This window comes from Cupressus sempervirens, chromosome 10 (assembly GCF_028749045.1).
Source record: "Cupressus sempervirens isolate cs-2001-9-10 chromosome 10, ASM2874904v1, whole genome shotgun sequence".
Lineage (NCBI taxonomy): Eukaryota > Viridiplantae > Streptophyta > Pinopsida > Cupressales > Cupressaceae > Cupressus > Cupressus sempervirens.
In genome coordinates this window covers 261,961,408-261,972,910 of record NC_143127.1, presented here as the reverse complement: position 1 = coordinate 261,972,910, position 11,503 = coordinate 261,961,408, and positions in this window count along the sequence as shown.

Here is an 11,503-nt window from a genome sequence, read left to right as displayed (position 1 = left end):
ATTAATGTGTAGCTAGTGTTAGCAAGTATAGTGACCTTTGATCCTTAGAACAAGAAATTCATACACTCATAATATGCCGAAGGTACTACTTGCATTTCTTGAATCCAAGGCCTTCCTAACAATATGTTATATGCTAGAGGAATATCAAGGACTTGACAAATGACATCTCATTCTATTGATCCTACTTTGATAGACAACACAACAAGACCTTTGGATTTTCATTCTACTTCATCATATGCTTTGACAGTGACTTTTGTATGAGGATCAATAGACTGCTTATTGTAACCCAGTTGTTTAAGAAAACTAGCAAATCAGATGTTAAGACCAACACTATTGTCTATATGCACATGATGGAAGTGTTTTTGATGGATCATGACTTTGATATGCAATGGTTGATTGTGAGGATGACTCAAAGAATTATCATCTTCTTCAGAGAAAGACAAATAGTGAGGTGAAGTCAAGTGACAAATTGAGATCAAGATCTTTAGGCACACTTGCCTCAAAGAGAGCTTTGTCAAGCTTATGAGCATGCAAGATTTTAAGCAGTTCAAAATGGTTATCTAAGCATTATCATGTTGTAGTTGTTTGTGTATGCTATATCTTTTAGTAGAAGATGTTGCAAGTTTCATGTTCTTTCTAATTGGACCATCAACAAACTTGTCTTTATGTTGTTTGGTCTTAGGAATAGAAGGTGTAGGGCCTTTGAGTATTATCTGAGCATAGGAACATGTGACAATGTTAGGACATAATTGTGATTGTTCTTGATTAGATTTGAGAGATGTAGCACCTCTTGGAATGAATGGAGTTTTGGGTTGTATAGTATCACTTTTCCCTTTGATTGTGATTACGTCATAGTATTCAAATTTTAACGGTTCAGCCATGTTGATTACATTGTCATTATTGGTATATGTGTAGTTGACCTTGTTGTTTTTTGGTTTAAAACTTTCTTCCTTTTCATATGGAGGGAATGATTCTTTAAAAGATTTATGATCTAAGTTTTTGTTATGTCCTTCCAAAACTAGGTCACCATCATCAATGGGGTCTTGAATCTTATGCCTCAGATTAATACAATTGTTGGCTTTATGACCTTTTTTTTTTATGGTATTCATAGTATGTGTTTGCATTCCACAATATAGGTCTTGGTTGTGGATCATATGGACAAGAATTGTCCATAGGAGTGAGAATTTGATTCTAAAGAAGAGTCTTGTAGATTACTTCAAGAGGTTCACCCAGAGGTGTGTATTCACACTTGGATCTAGAAACCCAAGATATGTTCTTAGCATTATTTTCAGATTTTCTATTGTCTATAGTATCATTCTCAATAGATTTGGATGCATGTATGATATCTATGAGATTAAAAGCTTCCTTAGGAGGTTTAGGAGTGATATTTCCCACCACTCCATCATGTACTACATCTCATTTTTTTAAACATATTTAGACTTGTCTTTGCTAGAGTTGGACCCTTGTTTGGTGCCTTTTTGAAGGGTTAACTCACATTTCTTGACCATAAATTCCTCTATGTAGATACTCTGTGTGATCATGTCTTCGAATGTATGTGGACCTTGAAGCTATAGTTTAAATTTGAAATTATGTAAGATATTATCAATGAATATATCAAGTTTCTTAGTTTCAGGTATCTTACGTGAGTATTTGGTGTATAGTTGTCTCCATCTTTGGAGGAATGTTAAGAAAGATTCTCCAACTCTTTGGTTGAGGTTACAAATATCTCTCCAATTAAACATATATTGGATGTTGTGTGAGTACTATTGTATTGGCAATCTCATCAAAAGTTTTGATCCCCATAGGTAATTGTGAGAATCACTCCATCTCTTGACCACCCACTATGTCAAAACAAGCGATATGTTTGATCATTTATGAACTCCATGGACAAGGCACAAAATTCTTTCAAGTGATCTTAGGTATTAGGCATACCCATATACTTGTCATATTTAGGTAGCTCAAATCCTATAGAAAAAGGAGGCATGTACAAATATTTGTCAAAAGGAAATGGACAAATACCATTGACTCTGTATTGTTTCGCAGGTTTGTCTTTTTCTTTCATCATTTGCACTAATTTCTCTTTCATGGCTTGGAGTTTTTTTTGTAGTTTAGAGGTTTCAAATTCCTCTTCTTTGATGAAAATAGTTTCAATGTTGTAGTCTTGAGGTAGCTTAGCTCCTTCTTGAGCTTGTTTGAGGAAATACTTCTCCTTCTCGTCATTGAGTAAGATTTCCATCATTTTTTGGAAGGCTTTATCTTTGTGACATTTTTCTAATTCTTTTGGGGGTATTTCTTCAGCATCCCCATAGTCATTTATATATGTGTGATGACTCTTGAACTTTTCATTTCTTTGAAATTCATCTCTATCATCTCTCCTACTATTTTCACTAGTTTCTTGGTCTTGGTCTACCATCTTATTAGTATGCAAGTTTCAATTTTTCTAGAATTCATAGGTGTCTTTTAGAGGTTCAATGTTTTTTTTTGGAGATGTAGGTGTCTTGTTTGCATTGTCAAAATCAAGTTTAGGAGATGACCTATTAATTTCTAAATTTTCTTGAAATAGTAGATTCCTAACTTGTTGTAAGTTTGTCGAAAAGACTCATCTTATTTAAGGTGGACCAATAGGGGATAGAGATCAATATTATCCTTCCTTAGATGTAGCGGGTGAAGAAGACCATGAGGATCCTCTATTACACTTAAACTGTGTATAGAACTAGGAATGACCTTTACCACGATTCCTACCTCTACCTCTACCTCTTCTAGGTCGATGGGAATGAAAAATGTTTCCAATCCTAGTTGAAATAGTCATAGATAATGACGTATAAAAAATTTAGACAAGGACCACACTTAGAACTTTGTCTCAATGTAGGTAAGTAATAATAAACATGAGGTATACCAGAGTACAAGTAGTCAGTGAAGTGGCTAGAACAACTAAGAGATTTGACTATTATGACACAAGGTATGACAACACAGTACAACAAACATGACAATAGACTGAGGAGACTAGTTTGTACATGGATCATAAGAATTCAACCAAGAAATTTGTTTAAGTTTATGAATATTGCAGACAAAGAAGTGTACTGGTGTACCTAAATAGAGACCAAATTTGGACAGAGTGTTGACAAAGAAGATGAGACTATGTCACTATTTTTTACAATTAATGAAAGATTTGCATGAAGAAATATTCTCTAGGATGAGAAAATGACATAGATCATGTGATTAAATACCTTCTCAGGTGAGAAAATGGACCTGATAGAAAAATTTGATCATTTTTTGATAGTTTTAGGAAAAAATCTCATGCGAGGTTCTAGGTAGACCTGTGCGAGGAAATACAAAGACTAGCACAAGGAAAGGGAACAAAAAATCCCAAATTCCTATCTCACATGAATTTTTGTAGAAAACCACATGAGGAAGTAATTAACTGACCAATTTAACCAATATTTGGACCAATTTTGACAGTGTTCTTGCATAAGATCATGTGAAAAAATTGAGATTCTCATAAAAAGAAGTATAGAGAGTGACACGAGAAAGTGAAGATTGCAATACCCTAAGGTCCTAGATCATGCAAAATTTCATAGAAAATTAGGTGAGTAAAGGACATATTTCTCTATTTTGACCAGATTTTGAAGAGATTTTGATGAGTTTTGATAGGTTGCAGACAAGTTTTAGATAATGTGTCTAGTTTTTAGACAAATTTAGACATTGTTTTCAGATAAACTAATTTGAAAGTATAACAATTGGTTCTTTGAACTCATTTGTAAGAAAAAAAAATAGGGGGACACAAGAAATAGTCATAAATAATCCAATTGAGGACAAAGCATCTTAGAGGGATGGGGGAGTCTTGACCTTTTTTTGGACAATTTGAATAGTTGTTGACTCAAAAAAGACACGATTTATCACTATAACTAAATCTGGTAGAGAAATTAAAGCCTTTGTCTCACATCTTATGTGCATTCATTCACCTTTCACATTCGTATCACCCCACTAGAGGGCATTCATCTTTTTGGTGTATTCCAAGGACTCAATAATATATATGTTCAAAGGCTACCCTTGAGGTCGGGTCGATATCATATACCACCTTCCAATGTCTAGGTACATGCCTATGGTGAGGATCCATAGGAGAGATTCTTCCCCCTCCTTGCATAAAGATTATGCCCCCTTTCATAGGTGAATCGGGTAGTAACTGGCTACAAGTTTATAATAGGCTTCTATTCACATTAATCCTTGGTGGCCTCATAAGAAAGGTTAAGGCCTCTTAACCACATCAACATCTAAAAGTGCACACACTTGGCTAGCAAGACTAGAAGTAGTGTCGCTAAGTGCAACTAACAAAGCCTCCTTGTGATATACGATATCAAGAATCATGAAGAAGAAATTAACATGGCTTTGGAGTCTTTCTCTCTACAAATCTTCATGAGTGCTCTTAGAAGACACTATTTGAATCAGGAGGCAGACATGGTAAACAACTAAACTTGAAGATATAGATGGTGTGAAACACCAAGCCTGAAGAGCCTATGAATCAAACATAGAAGGTTGCAACCAAAGTAGGAACAAAGAGAAAAATGTCTATATGGTAAATGATCCATCTCACCAAAATTCATATGTACTCAACCACTACATCTACCTAGTAAATATGAACAAATACTAGATATATAGCTCACGCCATTGAACCAAGGAAGCATGAGAAACAACAGAAGAACCCCCCCCCCCCCCCAATGCAGACAAGGGTGAGGTGACAAGCAACTAGAAAAGTTAGCCAAAAGAAATACATGTCAACAAACCATGATCAAGATGCACAAAAGAATACATATATGTGTACTGAGGTGATCAATCTTAGACACATCATGAGGCTAATTTCACAAAAGGGAAACTCATTAGACAAAGAAATATGACAAACAAAGGAAAAACATCAACCTACCGTGGCACTTTAATCAGAGTAGTGCTTATACAATATGACACAAGATAAGGCGAATCTTGGAAAGGATACAATAATATGTATGAGTCTCCTTAGATGACAATGCTCAAATCAAAAAATAAAGTAAGGCAAAACAACAAAAACAAAAATGCATATGCAATATGGCACTTTATCTTACTATGTTTGCAAGAATGCATACCAATGATGTCTACAAATACTAGAAGAGACATAAGGCTGATACAAGAGATAGTACAACCCATAGCGAATCAAATGAAGCAACAAAATTGATCCCCAGACTTGAAACAACCAAGATATTTGCCAGAATGCAAACAACAAAATAGAATATTCTGGGAGTTGAATGAACAAAACTAACCAACATTGATGGAAAGATATTTGAAATTTTTTTTCCAAACAATATGAAGAATTCCTAAATCAAAGATTAGATGCTCAAGATATGTCTCTCAGAGTGCAAAATAGAATCCCTGACTTTGATAGAAGAAAAATTCATCAAAAAAGTATAAAAATTGAAGAAAAAAAACCTATAAAACTATGATAAGGAACCAACTTTCTGATAATATCTCATTTGCAGAAAATGGAGTCTATATGCCTGAGATATGAGCAAAAATTTGAAGGTGGGTCCAAATCAAGCCTGAAGGGGAGACATGAGTGCTGATGCAATGCTGATAAAAATAAGTGACGAGTGTAAATTTGATGGTCAAATGGCCATCAAGGCAAAAAAATGCCAAGAAAATGTCCCCTTCCAATTTTTTTCTCTTTGCTAAAAAATAGAGATGCTAGAAAGATGTCCATAAAAGGAGTTGGTGTAGGAAAATAATTGTCAGTAGATTTTGAGCTAAAGACAGAATAAGAATTATAGTGGTCGTAAAATCACATCATGTGGCAAAAGAAATTTTTTAGAAACCACAAAAATAGGATGATTTGTGAGCACGATTGGTGGGCCCACATGGATCAAATTAGGTGTAGTTATGAGAAGGAGCATTGGAGCCAAAAAAATATGAAACCACCTAAGAAATTGTGAAGTGACTAATCACATGGGCTGGAGCTAATCAAGGCAAGGACAAATTATGCAGTCTTGAAAACTAAGGTACATGAACCATGACATATAATGGATGTAAATCTAAGAGCTCAAGTTCAAATGCACTCTCCAAAATCACGCTAACAAGGGATGTGGGGCTTTGTAAAAAAAAGCTACATAGACATATATAGGGCAATAATAAATGCTACAAAGTTGGCATGCCCCATGATCAACCCAATCTCCCAATAAAAATAGCTACCAAAATAATCATGCCCAAAAAAAATCACATGTAGTATGCGAAAACTTGACTCCATAAAAAAAACTCACTTGCCCAAGAGCAAAATCCAAGGATAACAAGAAAGGCTTGTAGGGAGTGAGTTGGGACCACAGTTGAAGGATGACATGACAGGCATCCTTGGTTTTGGCTAAGGCAAAGACAAGCCATGAGAGGTAAGTGTAAGGAGTAGTCAGTGTTGATTGAGGTGTCAACATGGTCAACACTGAAAACATAGTACAAAAAAGGAATGACACACCAAAATCAAAACCAACACCAGTTTGATCTTGATCCACAAGCCCTCCAAAACAAATATGATAATAATGAAGGCATCAACTTCGTCCATCAATTGTGCATCAAAACAAAGGCATGTAAGGGTGTCAAGGTTGGAAAACACCAATAAATAAGTTGGATTACCAAATAAACATCAAGGCACATTCAAAAAGGATGAGTACGGGTTGTGCATGGCCCATGAAAAGTTTTAAATTGCTTCTTTTTTTTCTTTTTAAGAAAATAACGGTCCATCCAAAGCATGCAAGATATTTTTTGATAAATAAAAATTAAAAGTATTTCCAATACTATTTTGAAAAAATAAAATAATCAACTCATTTTGCGTGCCCAGGTTATACAACCTAGGTGCAAATTTGTTTTAGCCTCAGATTTCACCAACATCCAAATTGGACAAATTTGAATTGAAAATAGGGGTTTTTGGGCACTACAAATCCAAGAATAAGGTCTGTTTGGGCTTAAAGTGCACCAAAAAACACCTAGATCTAGTACAAAATCTGTTAAAAGCTACAGATTTGAAACCGATGCCAAATTTCTCATAAACGGAGCATAGGCATGATGATTTGATGCTTTGATACCATGTTGAAGTTGATTAAAGATCAACCCACAACTCCCAAGAATCACCTACATGCAAACACCTCTCACATAAAGAGAGAAGCAAAAGCTATGGAGGCTGGAATTCCCAAATCCATAGATGAGACATTCTTGATAAGAAAAAATAGAGATTATTATTATCAAAAGTAAATCAATTATTACAAAGAGATCAATCTTCATAAAGGAGATAAAAACCCTAAAAGGTAAAATCTAGGTTGCACAATAATAATTAATAAAATAATTAATTATTGAATGCCTAAAGTTTAGCTTAAGTTAAATATCGTTAATTAGAAAATATCTAATCACTTCACTATTATCTTTATCCATACACTACTCTAGAAGGTAGATGTTCTTGTATTGTAAACAAGATCTCTTCCTTTTGAGGATCTCTTCTCATAAGTGGAATATCATTTTATGATTATCTATTTTGTTATCTCATTGGAATTGACACTCTTAGCTAAGATTGTGGCATACATTTTTGTTTAAGGGTATATCCTTGTTGATGGAAGTAGGCATCCTTTATTCTCTTACTTATGATGCCTATATTGTTGGTATCTCTAACATTTTTTTTAAATTTGTGTCACACACTTAGACTTTCACTAGGTAGACTCAGATGGTGATCACTACGATCGAGCTACTCTATAAAGGTTGAGTCATATACAGAATTGTATATATCAAGCTCTATAGGAGCCAAGAACGTATGTGGTCACCGATTATTTTCAATGTAAGCCGAGTCTAATTTTGACTGAGTAGTTCAAGCATATGCAAGTCGAGTTATATAGAAGGTACCAAGCATAGTAGAGGTTGAGTGTGAGTAGTTTATACAATGAGTGTTGAGTGTTAGAAATAGTAAGTGCCGAACAATGCAAAGTTAACATTCAAGTCAAGAGTGATATACACTATGAGGTAAACCATTTCAAGCTGACATGGACATGATATTTAATACTTGTAGAGTTTGTTATAGAGAGCTTTACGTGTTTTATGATGTCAATCATAGATCCCTTTGTTTTGTAATGAATGAATTAGATGGAGAGGCAAAATAAAGAAGCATCTAGAAAACTCTATATGTAATCCTTAAATAGGGCATAAATTGACCTATTTTTATATAGTTAGATGGTGATGATACAAAGGAGTGTACAAGTTATTCATTGAATCCAAGTGTGAATGTGTGAACACTGCAGAAAATGCAAAGAAGTCTTGTTATTCCGTAATAGAGAAAGCAACCTAGTTAAGCACTGAAAGACATAAAAGCTTTATCATAGATAAAAGAAAATTGAGGATCAAGTACTAAATTAGTTTTAATAGATTGAGTCAGGGTAAATCTCTTAAGAGATTGGTCTTAATAGATCTTTGTAGATCTCCTAACAGAGTCCTTACTTTTTTGTAAGTGTGAAATCCTCTAATATGGTGAGATCTAACAGTCTCAAAAGATTTTAATAGGGCAGACCCCTCACAAGGTAGATCATTGATATGGTCAAACATTGTAACCCTAACAGGTTAACTTTATTACTACAATAGTAAAGATTAGTGGGTGTACCACTGCAGTTTTACCTTTATTCTAAAGTGTTTCTGGGTAACCAAAATATTTGTGTCATGCGATTACTTTTCATGCATGTGAATGATAGATTAGATCTATATTTTATTACAATTTGAATGTATAATTTATGCATGCATAAGAAATTAGATCTTAGATGGTAAATGTGGTGAATACATTATAGAATTGTTGAAAAGGTTAAAGTGTTACAGATCCTGATTCACCACCCCTCCCCTCTCAATATCTTGGTGTTCAATTAAGACTTCCAACATATATATATATATATATATATATATATATATATATATATATATATATATATATATATATAGTCATCATAAGGAGGGGGTATACATATGAACTCCCTTGTAGTATACATATACATAAGTGGTCCTCGTCCATCCTCAAGGTTAACATTTACATACACCTATCTTTGTGGATAAAGGACCCTTGTCCATCCACATGGAACACAAACACAATAAATCCTTATGGTGAAAAATAGATTGATATTTTGGGTGCACACACATAATTCTTCATGGATAATGAATCCCAATGCATTCATCAAGATCACATATATGCATTCCTGCAAAGCCATGAGAAGGCATAAAGTTTTTTTTTGTAGAATTGACTACCAAGAATACAAACTTTGTAGACTATTTGATCTTACCTTTTGTGTTTTACATTAAGAGATACAAATCTTATTGGGAAGTTAACACATCTCTTTATCTCTATCTTTTATGGTAGTCGTGATTGTTAGATATGGGCCTCCAAATTAATCACACACTTCAACATGATCATTATTTGTTAGGTTCATCTAGGAATGAACATGATATTATTCATGGTGAATGTTTGTACAAGGTGATCTGTTGTCTTCTAACTAGATGAGGTTTTACTATGCTCTCTTAAAATTGAGAGTTTAGTAACTAGACCAACTAGAATGAAGGATTTAAATGGATGCAAATGCAAGATTAATCTATATTTTTGTGATTTTATATACAAAATTATGAATTAATCTAGATGATATGCAGATTAATCTAAGAATGAGATAAGAAAATTACTCTAAATGGATGCATTGTAATCTATATGAGAAAGAAAATCAAAGAAATGGAGCTTTGAATGCAAAATGCTTGAGTGCCAAATCCAACAACAATTTGATACTCATCAATTGCATCCTCCCAAATAAGATGGTGAGGGTCTCTTTTATAGAATCTCAGAACCAATCAATGGTCAAGATCAAACCAAATGAACGGTTCATATTAGAGGAGAGTTGAGTGAGAATAGAAAGTTTCCATTATTGAAGGAGTTTAATGAGATGAATGAGGAAGAAATATTGGAGAGGATATTTGATTTATTCAATTAAATATGAATTCACTAATCAAATATTCTAATTAATTGAATAATTATGTTCGATAATTAGGATGAGGGTACTTAATTAAATCAAATATTTTTAAATTCATTTTCATGTGTATTAGCTAAAGCGGGTGAATTTAATTAAATTAAACTGCTAGGACTTGTAATTAAATTAATTTGATTAGAAGGTTAATTTAGCCAATTTAAGTCAATATTTAGGAATTAAATAAAGAATTTGATTAATGTAGATTAAGGGTTTTTTGTATTTGATAATTATGTCAAATAAAGACAATCAGAAGAAGAACTGGTTAGTACTGTAGGACTTAAATGATCAAGAAATTGATGTTGTAAGACTGATTCACCAAAACTAGTTCAAAATGCCAATGTGCCAATTTTGGGGTATTAGAGTAGTAGGCCAAATCACTGAGTTAGTATCATCATTAGTGATGCTATTATTTTTCCTATGTGACCTTTATGCTCTTTCAAAATCTTTCTACACATGATATTAATGGGTGATGCATTTCTAGACTAGGCCTCTTTCACTAGTTGTTTGAGTTTATTTTAGTACTAAACATCTTTGTGTCATTTGTTTTAATATTTCTCCTTTTTTTTTTCATGACATTGTGTATGGATGTGGAGTTGGGATTCTCACTTTGGGGGCTTGTGTCCTTAGAGTTATAGATGTCCAATCTCTTCACAATTTAACCCATTCATCATCTATCTCTTCTTCTCCGTCTTCCTTTACTATGAGTATGAATTGCCTCATACTCTTGCTACAGTGGGGGATAGATGTACCATCTTATAAAGTGAACACTCACTTTGTAAGATATTTTAACCCTCCTTAGTGTGGTTTGGTATATTAGGACCATTTATTACATTTAATAACTTGAATCAAGGCCCTTTTTCTTCTTCTAATCTTACTAAAAGATATAGATTGGCATCAATTACTATGATTGACTTTCTATTTATTCCCCCTATCATGAAAAATCATGCTCTAAATGTTATTTAGACCATATTTATTTACTTCCTATTATTTCCCTTGATTTTATCAATATTTCTCATATTTAGAAACTTTATTTAGGGGTTACCTTGAGATTGAAGTCGAGGTTAACCTCAACCTAGGAGGTAGTTTTTGATTCATTCTTAGGCTTGATGCAAAATATTGTCATTTTCCTTCCTACTAAAGTTGACTCTTTTATTTTTGTTTCCAAAATTGATATAAAAGGAGGCCTACTCACTTCAGTTGGTAATCCACAAGTTCTATAAGAAATACATGCCTAAGAAATAAATTAAGTGAATTCAAGGTCTTCAAAGAAAGAAATTGAGGTATCAATTTTCATCATCCAATAGTTCAATATCTAAGTTATCCAACATCTGTCTCTTCTCCTAAATTTAGCTTCTTTCTTCATTGGAGATAGTGGGTTTTGGCCATCAAAGGGAAAATCTATCTTCATACATTCAAGTTCTTCAATACATAATTGAGGAAAATTTGCTAGCATCCACATGCATGAG